The sequence below is a fragment of the Xiphophorus hellerii genome, chromosome 20 (genome assembly GCF_003331165.1).
Source record: "Xiphophorus hellerii strain 12219 chromosome 20, Xiphophorus_hellerii-4.1, whole genome shotgun sequence".
NCBI lineage: Eukaryota > Metazoa > Chordata > Actinopteri > Cyprinodontiformes > Poeciliidae > Xiphophorus > Xiphophorus hellerii.
The window spans coordinates 30,990,292-31,004,320 of record NC_045691.1 but is presented as its reverse complement, the minus strand read 5'-3'; the positions used below and the strand labels follow the sequence as shown (position 1 = coordinate 31,004,320).

The window sequence follows — 14,029 nt, the reverse complement described above, 5'->3', positions numbered from 1 at the left end:
CTTCCCAAGCATTGATTTCACATTAACAGCCGCCTCGGCTCTTCTCTCTTTATAGAGGAGAGTGGCTGCTTCCAGCGCAGGCAATTTCCCATAAGCTTCATAGCATCGATCTGGCGCATTATATACTGCTCAAAAAAATAAAGGGAACACTTTAAGTGTTAAACACCTGTTTAAGTGTTCCCTTTATTTTTTTGAGCAGTGTATATGTCACACATAAATGTAAAAACAAACGTTGGGTAAAATTTAAAACATAAACACAGTTCATGCCTCCAGAAAGCAACCGTTTCTCAGTAGCCAAGAGTCCAGATCCTATGGACAAAGCAAAGCGTAGAACAAGCAGCTGGTTCTTATCTAGGAACATATTTCCTTCAAAATTTACCTTCGAGGTGTGACATGTGTTTTTCTTTCCACAACACATCATAGTACTCCACACTAAAATGTAGAGTATAAGGTAGATGTGTGTGTGTTTATTGTGTGAACACATCATCCTTCAAAAGGTTGGAGATGATTTTAAAAAGAAAACCAGCAGACGAAGTAGAGACGGCGTCCAAACATCAGGACAAATGGCAGTGAAAATAGAAAGGAACAGGAGTAAATGTTACTGAGCAAACCATGAGGAACCGAAGAAAACAGTTTTATTTCAGAACAGCATAAAAAAATAGAGGAACACAAAGAGACACAATTCTGGTCTGGGGATAGATCAATGAAAAAGGCTCTTACTGGTGGAACAAAACCCTGATGTTTACAGTATGTGGCGTGATGCGAGTTGGCATATGACATAAAGGACCAAATGTTTCATCACTCATTAATAACTGAATTCGTTTTCACTACATTTGAAAGTCTTTGCTTTTAAGTCAAACAAATTCTTGTGATTAATCTTATTCAAGTATGTGGATGAAGCCCTTCTACAGCAGCCACTTCAATATGTGGACAAAGTTGGCTCTGTAGAGTCACTATAATAAAGCACCTTTCCATCTTGAGATTCTACCTTAATAAGGTCTTATGACAGCATTTTAAACTCACTCTAAGTTATAGAAATCAGCATCTATGTAAATCATTGCATTCAAGACAAAGTCTTAATGCTACAAAATGTGGGTTAAACGTTTCAGGAAGTATTACTAATCCATTTTTGCGTTACATTAACAGACATACCATAAATAATTAACCTCCCATGTGTGTCATTACCTCCACTTTCCCCTAAAAGATCCATGTCAACTCCCATGTCCACTACACAGGAGAGGAACAAAACAAAGTGGCGTCGTATTTCAGCCTAACCCTCGGCACCCCGCGCAACCTCCAGAGACAGTCAGATGGAGGACATGAAGAGAAGAAGAACCAGTGGGTGCGGGGTGAATGCACGGTTGCCAGGCGATAAATGTGTGTATCTGGATGTCATGCTTGGGAAGAGCCGTAGCTCACTGTTGCAGAATGACCTAGTTTTGATCAAAAGCAAGAGCAAGTGTGAGCAGAAAATTAGGGAACATGAGGGAAACATGGAGATGCAGCTGAGAGGCGAACCGTTTCAGTCGACGTATTTTCCAGAAACAGCAGGAAAAAAAGAGCAGGAAACACAAACAAACATAGAAAAAAAAAATCATCCTACAGATCATCTAAGGAACATAAAGGAGCCGTTCATCTGCCCCCCCACTTGTCAATCAACTTCAGATGATTACAGGGGCATATTTCCCCCTAAAAGTCAGATTTTTTGTAGAAAAACTGGGGGATATTTGTAGAAGAAATCAACGACAGTTGACAGACGCCACGCTTCAAACTCCACTCTGATTGCACTGCATATACCAGAGGAAAACTGATGAACTCGGCTAGACATACAGTAACCAGGCTGGTAGGAGGGACGCTCTTTTACTGTCCTGGTTTTACAGGATGGCACTTTATTAAGGAGAGAGGGTGATCTACATGAAATAGGTTTCAGTCATCCTAATGTAATCTCCTCCATGTCATATTGGGTAGTTAAGGAAGACTGAAGTGCAGAAAGTATGACTTCAATTTTTAAAAAAAATAACAAAAGGAAAGTGACATTGAGAACATGGAGGTAAAACACAGGGAACAATAGAGACAAACAGATCGCAACAAAAACAGTCAGGGGAGAATGATGAAAACCAAAATACTGTATATGCACTGAGGAAGAAGCTAATCGGAAGAGGACAGGGGACAGCCGAGGAAAATTAGGAGATGGAAAACATCCGGGCCGGGAAGCAGGCTGACGGGCTGAGGAAGGGAGAAAGAAACTAAGCGGAAACACAGGGACACCATAGATGATAAGATAAGATAAGATAAGATAAGATAAGATAAGATAAGATAAGATAAGATAAGATAAGATAAGATAAGATAAGATAAGATAAGATAAGATAAGATAAGATAAGATAAGATAAGATAACTCATATCAGTAGTCATGTTTCCATCAATGTTTTTTTTCATGTACATTTTGAAGTATTTCATTGGAAAAGGTTGATGGAAATAGCCACATTCAAAATAACTTCCTCAATTTCATATAAACGTGTTCACGTTTGCATTAGGTGGCTTTCAGCATTTCCAAAAAATAAAAAAACAAAATTAATGCACTAAAGTCCAAACCTCCCGTTCGCAGAAGGACTCTGAGATGTGTGGTCCATGCTAGTTTTTAACTTCTACTTCCTGTTTTTTACCCCCATGTGACATTATGCTTCATGTAGCCTGGCTGATTCGCTTTAAGTCAGTAAAACACCTAACTCGCATTTTCCTTTCCTTTTTTTCTGACATTTTGAAAGTTTCCTTGGAAGTCTTAAGACAGTTGGATGGGAACATAGCGAGTGTGTGACCACTTCACATTCCAAATTAAGAAAAATAAAAACAACACCAATTGACAGAATAAACCTATTAAAAGATCTTGAGCTGGGATGCAATTGACTCAATTGAACTCTCTTTCATATGCCTATTCGGTCTACAGAGTGCGACATACTGAACCATCTATGTTTACAATTATCCAGGATCTTCTTTGCCTCTCCTAGGCACTGACTGCTCATACGAATACTGATCTGTACACCAAACAACCTTCACTGCAGCTTATGCCAAACATCTTAGCCTTGATCTTATAATTAATGTTTCACTGGCCTGATATTGCAGTGTCTGCTCCATTTTGCTGCCCGATCTCTCCACGGTGTGGGTGGGAGGCAATGACTGAGTTTGACTATTATGTCTGCAAACAATAGAAGAAGTCTATTGCTCCTTTATAACTCAAGGTTAATAGAGTCACAGTCAATGGACGATTTATAGAGATTGTTGTTCACCTCTCAGTTTTATTATTTTTCAATAGACACTTTTGTGATGGAGTACTGAGGAGGAGCAACTCCTTCAGTGTCAGTGGACATGATTTAGTTGAACAGCACCACTGTCTCCATGCACAAAACAAACAGCCCACAGTACGCTGAGGGTTTTGGGCAGGTGGGTTATGGGGATATAGGTGTCAGGTTGTCATGTTTTGTTGATTTACTTTTATGACCCAAATATGTGACTGGTGATCAATGCAGCGGCTGGGGAAAGGAGAATTAGAGGAGAGTCTAATGGTGTTTAATGGCTTCAGATGGGCAAGTAAAGAGAGGTTTATTTTTCTTACTTTGTAGCAGAGAGGCAGCCAGCATGAAAGGGAGGCTGAGGATCTTGAGATGTCACAAAAGACACATGGCAAGACAAGTGGAATATGGGACAGAGCTGCATGACAGGAGGAAGCCTCAAACAGATGGCTGGTTAGGTTGATGGAGACATGGGTCCATTGGAGACATGGGTCAGTAGGTCCATTGGACAACTCTGGTGTGGGTTAACTTGTATTCCGGTTGAGTGTTGAGAATGTTGTCTGACTAGGAACCAACTTGTGGGTCTGAGGAACGTTAAGGTGGGGGGTCGAGTTGGGTTCCAGGTTTTAGAATCAAAGGCACAAGAAGACAGGGTGTACTTTCCTAAGAAGATAACATTACGTGGGCCAGACTCCAGAATGTAGGAGAGTATCGGTGGTCTCTTTGTTCTGTGGTGTTGATGAAAGTATGAACTGGAGGTCAGCAAGAGGTTGGAAATAGAGATGGAACTAGACACACGTGTTAACCACACGATTACCTCATGTAAAGCATCCTTAAAGACACGGGACAGAATGAGATTCCGATTCCAGACCAGTTCATAAAAAAAGCTACAACCTGTTGTTTGCTAACTGGTCTTTCTCTATTCTCTGCTAGATTTATTTCACTGCTCCATCTTTTATGCAATTCATTTTATCCTCTTTGGTCCCGGCTTCCTTAACCTTGTTTTCTCTGCCACTCATTTTTTTTCTCCTCTCACCCATCCACCCTGCAGGCCTCCATCATCCACTGTTGACAACGAAAGTGTACCACGAGCCCCGATAGCACATCTGGGTTTCACTTTGTGTTTCTCCTCCAACCATTCATCCTTATCACACCCCCCATCCACACCCCCGTACCTTCATCCCTCTTCTTTTTGCAGCTGTCTTTTTTCACCTCTCCCTCTTGCCCAGACAACCCTGTGGTTGCCAGGGCTCCTTAGCAACAGCCCCACGAGGCAAAGGATGGATGAAGAAGGTAGGCGAGGGAACAAAGGCGTAGGAAGGGAGGGGTAAGAAGGGGTGAAGATGAGGATGAGGAGAAGGTGGTAAGGGGGAGACCAAGCATAGCAGCAGAACGAGGCTAGAGATATGGATTAGCGATACAAAATTCATGGCATGTGAGATGTGATGTGTCTCACTCTTCAGTCAGGTCAAGAACTGCATAAAGTGTTTTTGATCATGCATGTGCTTGCATTATGTACAGGATTTAGGAATTAATTCTATGGCGGACAACCTCCTCTCGTTTATTTGAAACGCGTGTTTCTATTTCGCATTCAGACTCCAGATTTAAAAAACGCCTGATTGTAAAGTCAAACACGGGTATGAAATTCAATCAGAATGCCATGTAAGCTCCCAAGTGACTTATTTTAAAGGGTGAATGAATAAACATGAACCTTGCATCCAAAAGAGACCTGGTATAAAATTGGCCCTTTTGTGCTGAAACACCAGGAAAAAAAAAAACATTTTCAAGCTGCGCCCTTCATTCAGACTAGAGAAGTTTATGGTACAAAAAGTAGAGACAAAGAAGTGAGGTCTATGAAAGAAAAGAAACCAGTGGTACCCAGCTCCTGTTCTTAAATTTGAGAAATTTCTTACAAAAGTTCAGTTCAAGCAAATTTTATCATGTGATCTCTAGTGCCAATATCACAAAATAAAAACATTGACAAGGGGTTTCTGCAGGCTTTAACAACTCAGATTTAAGATATTTTAAGACCACTTTGGATGAAATTTAAGACCTGTTTCATGACAGGGATACAGAAAAAAAAATCCAATGTTATGTACATATTTGTAAGCATGGAAAATTATTGAGGAAGAAATGCCATTACTTGTGAGATTCTTATTTACTTAGTTATTTATTTAACTTCCTTTTGCCAAAAACTCCAGATCTCACTTCTGTGTGGGCAAAAAAAATCTGCAACTCTCAAGATAATTACATATTATCACATTCTTACTTTTGTATTAGATATTAGTCATAATTTTGATCTATTTTCCTATTCATCACAGCTGCTGTGGCTCTCTATTCTCTTTTGGTTCCATGTTCTACTCCTTTTCCTCTCTTCCTCCTCCTTAGATGCATTTCCCTTCTTAGTAACAACTTTGTTGAAATAAAATTCATCAAAAAGTCAGACTGGTGCTTGATCACCATGTTTAGAATCCACTAAGCCTCTGCCGGTCGGAGTTTGTGTCTCACCAAATGCTGCTCCTAGGTCAGTGCTAGTAGACCTAGGAGCTAAAGCTAAAGCTGGGGAGCGTTAGCCACTCCAGCAGATTAAAGCTGTGACATTTCCGTGGCTACTGACAGCAGCTTTGGGCTGCATATGTCTCTCTACAACCTTAACCCCTACAATGCCAAGCTTCTTAGCACAGAATGAATGTGGAATCTCATGGAATGGCAACAGAAGTGAGCCAGTGGTTGAAGACGAGCGCCGGCCAGCCAACCGGCAATAAATCACTTAAACTAGCTTGAACTAGCAAGCCGGTGGTTAGTGGTAGCCTCAACCAGTCGTAGAATACAGTGAAGATATCTGCGCGTGATTCAAACTTTTGCCTGACAGCAATCTCCCACAAGAAAAAACTAAACTACATCAAATATAAGAGATTAAATAGTCCTGTCACATCAAAATTTAACGTATTTAAGGCAAACATACAGACACCTTGAAGAGTCAAACTCAAGATGACTGAGATAAAACCTGTCTTTGCTGGTATTATTTAGGCTTATGTGGCAGGTGCTACGCCTTCAGGGTAATGTTGTAATGACTCAACCAAAGTGTCTCACAAAAGCGTAAGTTTGTGGAAGCACCCAGTTACCTTAGCTTTTCATTCCCAGGGCTTTAAATCCTGCCGTTGTGACTTGGAGGTGGGAACTCTTCAGAACTGTATCTTGAGCATTTGGAGAAGCTCTCTGCTATTCTTGTTGTTGCTTCTTGCACCTCGGTGGCATCTCACTGCAGAAAAATATCCAACACAAATACACAACAATGGGGTTATGAAATATGCTGTAGTAATGTAGTACGAAAACTCTTGGGCCTGATTATATCCACTAATGCACTGGAATGAAGTAATTGCAAATATTCACTGTTTTTTATATTCAAGGAAATTCCAATCAGTCATTATAGTAAAATCACAGGTTAAAAAGAAAAAAACTTCTATAGGATGCAAATACACATGAACATACATTAACATTGCTGCTTTAAAATTATTAGGTGTGTCAGAAGATCACCTAATGATTAGTCAAATACATGCCTGGGAAACAGAAGTAGCCATAAATTAGCTTAAAGCTGCCTGCAGGAGAAACAGCTCAACTGCGTCTAAAGAGCTACGAGGAAATCTATTGCCAGGTTACCACAAGATTTTTTTCCACAGATAGATTGTTCTTAATACTGCTGTTTGGAAACATATCAGCAGGTTATGTTTCCACAACATAACCTGTTATGGAAACAGGTGTGTGTGTACCGTATGAAGATTAAGCTGACAGAGCAGCTAACAGGCAGCTATCCACTGGAGGCCCGGATTGGTATCTTCTTATTTGTTGTCATTCTGAATATTAATTTGGTTGATAAGATATATTTTCAGCAGAAAAACTTGTGTTCTGTAAATCTTTCTGTTCGCAGACTTTATTATTATAGGAACATTTTTTGTAACCAACACAGGCTTTCAAAACCAACAATGTTCCCCAGAGCGGAGGCAGCGTTTACAGCACGCTTCTGAACTCTGTCCTTTATGACGACAGATCTAACAGGAATGAGCTAACAGGGATCATCATCCTTGGTCGCTTATTATAATAGTGCTTATTGTAATAGAACTGAATGAAGTAACTGTAAACCGATTTGCAGGATAGCAGCAACTAGCCAGCCACTTTGCTCAACGTGGATTTATGGCACAAAACTGAAACCAGTTTCAACATAGAAAACAGACGGTCCTGTTTCAGCATCCCGAGGTGTGTCAGATATTGATCGGTACACTCACACTGTTCTCTTGTGCTCTCGTGACATTTGGCAGCACAATTTTTGAGGGATTTCCAGCAAAACAAAACATGCGAGCAAGCTGGAAAACATTTTTGTCTATGGCTAGTAATAAGAAAATTCACAATCTTTGTTCATTTTTATTTTTGGGGGGGGCAAAAAATAGCTGGGACAAGACCTGTCAGGGTAGAGGTAGACTTTAACTCAGAGCTGTGATATTTGTGATATTTATCAAAACTAACATTAGAAGAAAAGGGAGGAGCTTAAGGTCACTGAAAACAAGACAAAAAAAAAAAACTCTGACTTTAATCTCAGGATTCCGTTTTTTTTTTCTGTGAATTTTTTCAGTGGCCCTAATCCTCTTTTTTAAAAGGGGGGCCCTATTTGCAAATGAGCGCAATATTACAGAAATGTCTTGTTTTAGCTTCTTCTCTTTGTTTACTTGTGTGGGGTTCTAAAAGCATGTCAACTGGGCCTCAGTTGGCAGCTCTGGATCGTCTCCCTGGAGGCCAAAACAATAAAAGCCATTCTGTGATTTCCTGGGCTGTCCTAAAGAGACACACACACACACAAACACATGCTTGTCATTCCCAATTTGTCTGCCATAATTACACCATTACCAAATTTCATTTTCTACCTTCTTCTCTCAAAATAACATTATGTGCATTAACACATGTCTGCTCACCAATGGGGACACAGTTAATGGAAAACGCTCTCTCTGTTCATTCATTATGTACAATGATACGACACATCTCTTATCTCATCTTCCCTTTACGCTCAAAATCTCAGACGGCCTCAAATCAATGTCAGATATTGAGTTTTTCATTCCCTCGAAAAGCAAGTTTCCTCTGAGGAAGACGGTGAACCTTTAAAAAGTTGCATTGTTCACTTTTTTTTTCCCAATGAACTTAGCTGTGGATAGAAACTGTGGCTCGGTGGGTAGAGAGGTTCTCTTGGAATCTGACGGTTATGAGTTTGATCACATATTTCTCTGTTGCCACATGAAGATTTCTGGATGGAAAAGGCATTGTGTGCATTTGTTAATGAAAACCAGTAAATAACTAGATAAGTAATAAACTTTCTTTAGAAAGGGACAATGTACAAATGTCACCATTCAATGCGCTGCAACAGATTATCTGCAGTCCCTTGGCAGGTTACAAAAATGGACATAGAAGACAATAATAAAATAAAACAGAAAATATTATGTTGGTGTTGCTTTTTAATCACATTGCACAAACAGCCTACAGGTGCTGAAATGAGTAAAATTAGTGAAACAATGACTGACAATAACAGGAAGATTTTGCTGGCAATCCACCGATGTCATAATAAAAATGGATGTGATCAAATTTTAAAGTTTAAAATTTAGATGCCGATTCCTAAATCTGTTTAAAAAATGTAGATGAAGTCAGATAGTTAAAAAAAATTCCTTTGAAAGAATTACATATTTTGGGTACATTATTAATAAATGATTTAACTTGGTTATCAATTTCTTGGTGACTTTACATGTAAATAAGCAGAGACCCAGCAGTCAGCAGCGTGGGGCAGGGCTGGTCAGTAGTTTAAGGAATCCTTTTACGAGTGAGTGACACAACAGCCAATGGCGAGCTGAGCCTGGAGCCGAAACAGTCACTCAGTGGAAGAAACTGCTGGAGCAAGTAACCGCTTAAATAGCTCATTTAGACTGGGGTCAGGGGGAAATTATGACATACTGAGAAGAGCCACAAGCATGTGCTTGTAGAGCTGGTCTTTTATCATGTACAGTAGGATCTCAGCCCTTCTGTTAGGATCTTAGGCTTATGGTTTGATTTGATTCTAATGTTCATTGTTTTGTGTTAGTTTTTTATTTTGATTAGATCAGTTTTGTTGCTGTTTTTCTTTAGCTCAGTTCTTTCTTAGTGATTCTAGTTTATGATGTTTATCTCTTGTAGCTAGCTATTTTAACTTACTCTCTCTCTCCTCCCCTCTCTTTCTCTTTCTCTCTCTCTGTTCAGTCTACCTTCTGCTCTCTCCCCTCACACCTGCAACACATTAGCTAATCAGCCCAGGTCCATTGTTTCAGCATTCAACCTCCCAGTACTTAAGCACCTCTTTCTCGGTCACTCCTCGCTGGTTCCTCCTGTTACTTCCCCGCTTTAACACATGTACCCTCTGTGTCTCCTCAATGGATTTTTTTGTTGTGGTTTACTTTTTGTTCTATTCTGGCTCCCCTGTGGTTTTTGAAAGTGAACGTTTGCATTTTCATCATTTTTATTAAATCTTCAAAGTTCACCTGACGCCTATGGATCCACTATAACCACCACACATCATGACACCTACTTCTGCACAACAAACGCCACATATCAGAATGTTAAATTGTCCAACTTAATTTAGCTTCACTACTTGCAGCAAAATCAACATTATGACACTGCCAACATCCTTTGTTTTATTTTAAAAGAAAGTGTTAAAAAAATATGAATAAAGAGTGTTGTTTGATGCTTAAAATATTCACACCTCTGGCAGATTTAGTGTATAATCTTTTCATTTGACCAACATGTTTCTTGTAACTGAAGGTAACACAAATGTTCTGGAGCGGTTCAATCCTGTCTTGAATTGAATGTGAGAGCAAATCTGTGGGTGTAGCTAACGATCATAGGGTTATGAAGACTTTATAAAGACATTTTCTTATTTCTTAAGTGAAAACTAGCAAAAAGTCACTCAGCAGTTAGGAAGTGAATACTGTGGCTATGCAAACATCTGTTATTCAGACATCCTTTAATTTAAATGTTGATATAAATGTATTGATTTTTTTAAATAAAGCCAACTAAACCAGAGGATCAATTTTGGGGGGGGAAAAAAAATCAATGATCTTTTATTTCCACTGTGTTTAAATGATGGCATTTCAGAAATTATTTACACCTTTCTCAATAATCAGTGGGATAATCTCCATATGGATCAAATTATTCAAAACCTTCACTGTTAATTATATCCCCAGAAGATCCTCATAACTGACGCTTGGTTCCTGCTGCATGCATGCTTTCTGTCGTTTAAATTTTCTGCCGATGAGGCTAATCCTCTGCTGGTTGGACACACGCACACACACGCCTACACACACACGTCTATCTTTGCAGGGGCTTTCCATCAATCTGACCCTACCCATAACCATTACCAGTATGACTAACCCTAAACCAGGGCTGTACATACATTTCAATCGATCCTAGTTACCAAATGCAGCTTTCACTCCTCCTGGACGAACACGTGGGATCACTTTTGTTGTGTCCCTCATCCCAAGCATATGCATGTAGCGACAGTGGAGAGGAAAACCTCCCCTTTAACAGGAGGAAACCTCCAGCAGAACCAGAACCAGAACTAGCAGCCATCTGCCACAACTGAATGGAGGTTTGAGAAAAGAAGCCTGTTCCTCACACAGATGATGTGAAAGCAGACCTGGTACATCAGGTGTTCCACTAGCGCTTGTTCTAACAGTGCCGGCGCATCAACAAAGCTGAGGTTTATGACTGTGATTAATGCTTTGTCACCATACCAGGGTTCCCATAAACTTTAGTTTGGGAATAAATGTAAAGATTTGTGATTATCAGAAGAGTCTGGAGGTTTTAGGCTAAGATAGGATCTCTCCTTCATGTTCAAAATCAAACCCATTAGACTGCGTCAGAGGATTTGAAACAGCTGCATGACAGAGGGGCTACGTTTTGTCCTAAAATGCCACAGTACTACAACTTTGTATTTGTCGAAATTATTTACCCGAAGAAAGACTTCAACGTGTTTCCCGTCCTACCAATCAAAACGTGACAAACGTCAGAGGCATCGATTTGAGTGCAGTTCATTTGTGGGCTGATCACAGATGGATAATTTGTTCTGATCTTTTCCCTTTGGCCATGGAGAAAGGGGGTGGATGGAGGCAGAGGAAGGGGGATGGGACTCTCATGTCTGAGACCTCTTGCTATCAAATATTTGCTGTGAAAGCGTCGTCACTGTCCATTAGCGTTTCCCCCTCTCTCTCTTTCAGTTTTCTGGGTGCATTAACCTCCTCTCCACAATGCTCCCAAACAAAAGAAGGACTGTATTTTGCAATGAGAATGTTGGCGTGGGTGTGTGTGTGTGTGTGTGTGTGTATTCAGTTTTCTGCCATTTCCACAGAATATCCACTGTGTTGAAACACTTAGCAAACACCTGTCTACATCACAACACTACTGCGTACACCTGACCCAGTGACACAAAACACACCATGTGCATTCATGCCATAATCCTCCCACAGATGAATGAAGCCTCTCAGAATACACACACTCACACACTTCCTAACGTGCCTTTTTAAGCACAGGGTTCCTAATAACTTCAGCTCTCATTTGAACACCAAACATTTCTGGCCTCAAATTGAACCACAGTGCAGAATCAGCTCTACAAAAGACCTGAATGGTCCGATATGGATCATGACACAACTTCAGGGTCATTGTTAAAAGAACAACATGCAGCCACTGATAGTGCTGCTGACTAAGCTATTATACCACACGCACTCAGACAGACTGCACTCTCTTGAACTGTTTAAGTGCTTCAGCTCATTTCTCACAGAAACGTCTTTGTACATTTAGGAAACTGGTCCTTGAAATCTTTTACCTTAAACTCCAAAGTACCAAAAAAAGTTCAATTTTAGGTCTCAAACATTTCAGGCAACCTCCACATGGTGACCAAAAGGAGCGAAAGTATTTAGTTTTCCAGCTATGCTGATGACGCACCTCTCTGTACTGCTGACAAAAGGCCACTAATGCACAAATTACCTGTATTTCAGGTAATTACATTTCCTGAAATACAGGACAAACTACAGAACTACAAAATACAGAACAAACTAAGGTTCTAGTTATTGGCACAAACCCCCAGAGAGAGAAACGCATCTTCAAACATTGGTGAGGAATCAAAAACAGAAAAGACTTTATTTAGTCTTCCAGAGAACATTGCAAGAGGTTGGCCTGTTCTCTCTCAGTCCAGTGACATTAGCTTATGCTGTTACAATCTCAGAAATAATTACTTTAATGCTGCATGCCCTTCGGTCTTCCTGAGAAGAACACGTCTTTAAAATGTAGCTGCAAGGATTCTGACGCAGACCAGGAAGCGAGCTGACATCACAGCGGAGCGTGAGTCTTTGCAGGGCCGGCTGTGGCTTTTCGAATGGTTTTTTCTGGAACGCTTATTGGTTTTTAAAACTGTTAAAGCTATTAGTTCACCCTATTCATCGGATTTGCTTCTCTCCCGCAGGCCACCTGACCCCTCGGGCCTTCTGGTAGTCATTTTCATTTTCTCATTACGCCTTCCTGAAGGCCGGCTGCTGACCGAGGTGATCGTTTGAGAAACTTCTCGGTTCAGTCTGGGTTTTAGTTGGATTTTAATACATAGTCTTTTTTATTCATTTAGGTTTTATTATTTCCATTTGATTTCATATTTGAATTATTACTATCACTATCCATTTGATTAGATTACACTTTATTATTGTAGATGTTATCTTAGAGGGATTATTTTTCATGTGTTTTTATGCTATTTATAAAAAGGTTTTTAGAATTATTTGTTTTATTTAGCGTTTTCATGTCATACAATTCAATGTCTTTAATTAAACTGTTCTGTCTTTTATTCTTAATTTTATCATTGCTTGTGTGAAAGTAAACTTTCTGTTGCCATTTGTATGAAAAGCAAATAACATTTTTAACTGAACACTAATACATATATGTTTTTTTATTCATTCTTTACATGTTCTGTCAGGCACTGTAAAGGGAGAGAGCTAATAAGAGCTGATAAATGTGTCCAGCTGTCCAGGGGGAAATGTCACACACACGCACACACACACACCAATGCCCAACTGACCCCTCAAACACACGCGGAGTTACATAAATTGTTTGAGATATATTAATATTCTGTCTGATCAGGAAAGAGTCACACAGGATGTCTCTTAATGACCTCAAACAGGTCAAAGGTCAAAGTAAAGCACTCAAGGTTTCCCTGCTGGAGCCCAGTGGGGGGAACAGATGTAGTTCTCAGAGTGATAAACAGCTGATCACTGAAAAGCAGTCAGGCCTGAACGCTGAGAGGCCGGTGATAAACATAGGAAGTGAAAAGAGAAAAGACGTCTACCACCACCAACAACAACAACAACAGCACACGATCATAGAGAGAAATGAGACTTTTGATTCCTGTTTTAAACACGCTGAAAGATCTGAATGAATCTTTACACCTGGGCTCAGACATGATTCAGTTTTATCCGAAAATGAACAGAGCAGAGCATCACATTAGCTAATGAGCTGAGCTGTGTCCTATGGGGTGCTGTTTGCAAAAATTAACAGCAATAATTTGGGTATTTTAGCCTCACATAAGAGGAAAAGATATGGGAGTTAATTTTTCAAAGTCATGTATATATATATTTTTTTATAAATGTCAGTTTCAAACTAAGTATTCAGCAAGCAAGCTAAATGTAGAGCTTACAAAC

At 39.9% G+C, this 14,029-nt stretch overlaps 1 protein-coding gene across 36 annotated transcripts in view; it reads right to left on the bottom strand.

Moving 5' to 3' along the window:
- Positions 1 to 14,029, bottom strand: part of nfasca (neurofascin homolog (chicken) a) — a 113,639-nt gene that overhangs the window by 58,353 nt on the left and 41,257 nt on the right. For all 36 annotated transcript variants that reach the window (XR_004336984.1, XR_004336986.1, XR_004336987.1 and 33 more), the window contains one exon: positions 6,413 to 6,549. The gene's annotated coding sequence lies outside the window, so the exon portion shown is untranslated. The remainder of the gene's footprint in view (positions 1 to 6,412; positions 6,550 to 14,029) is intronic.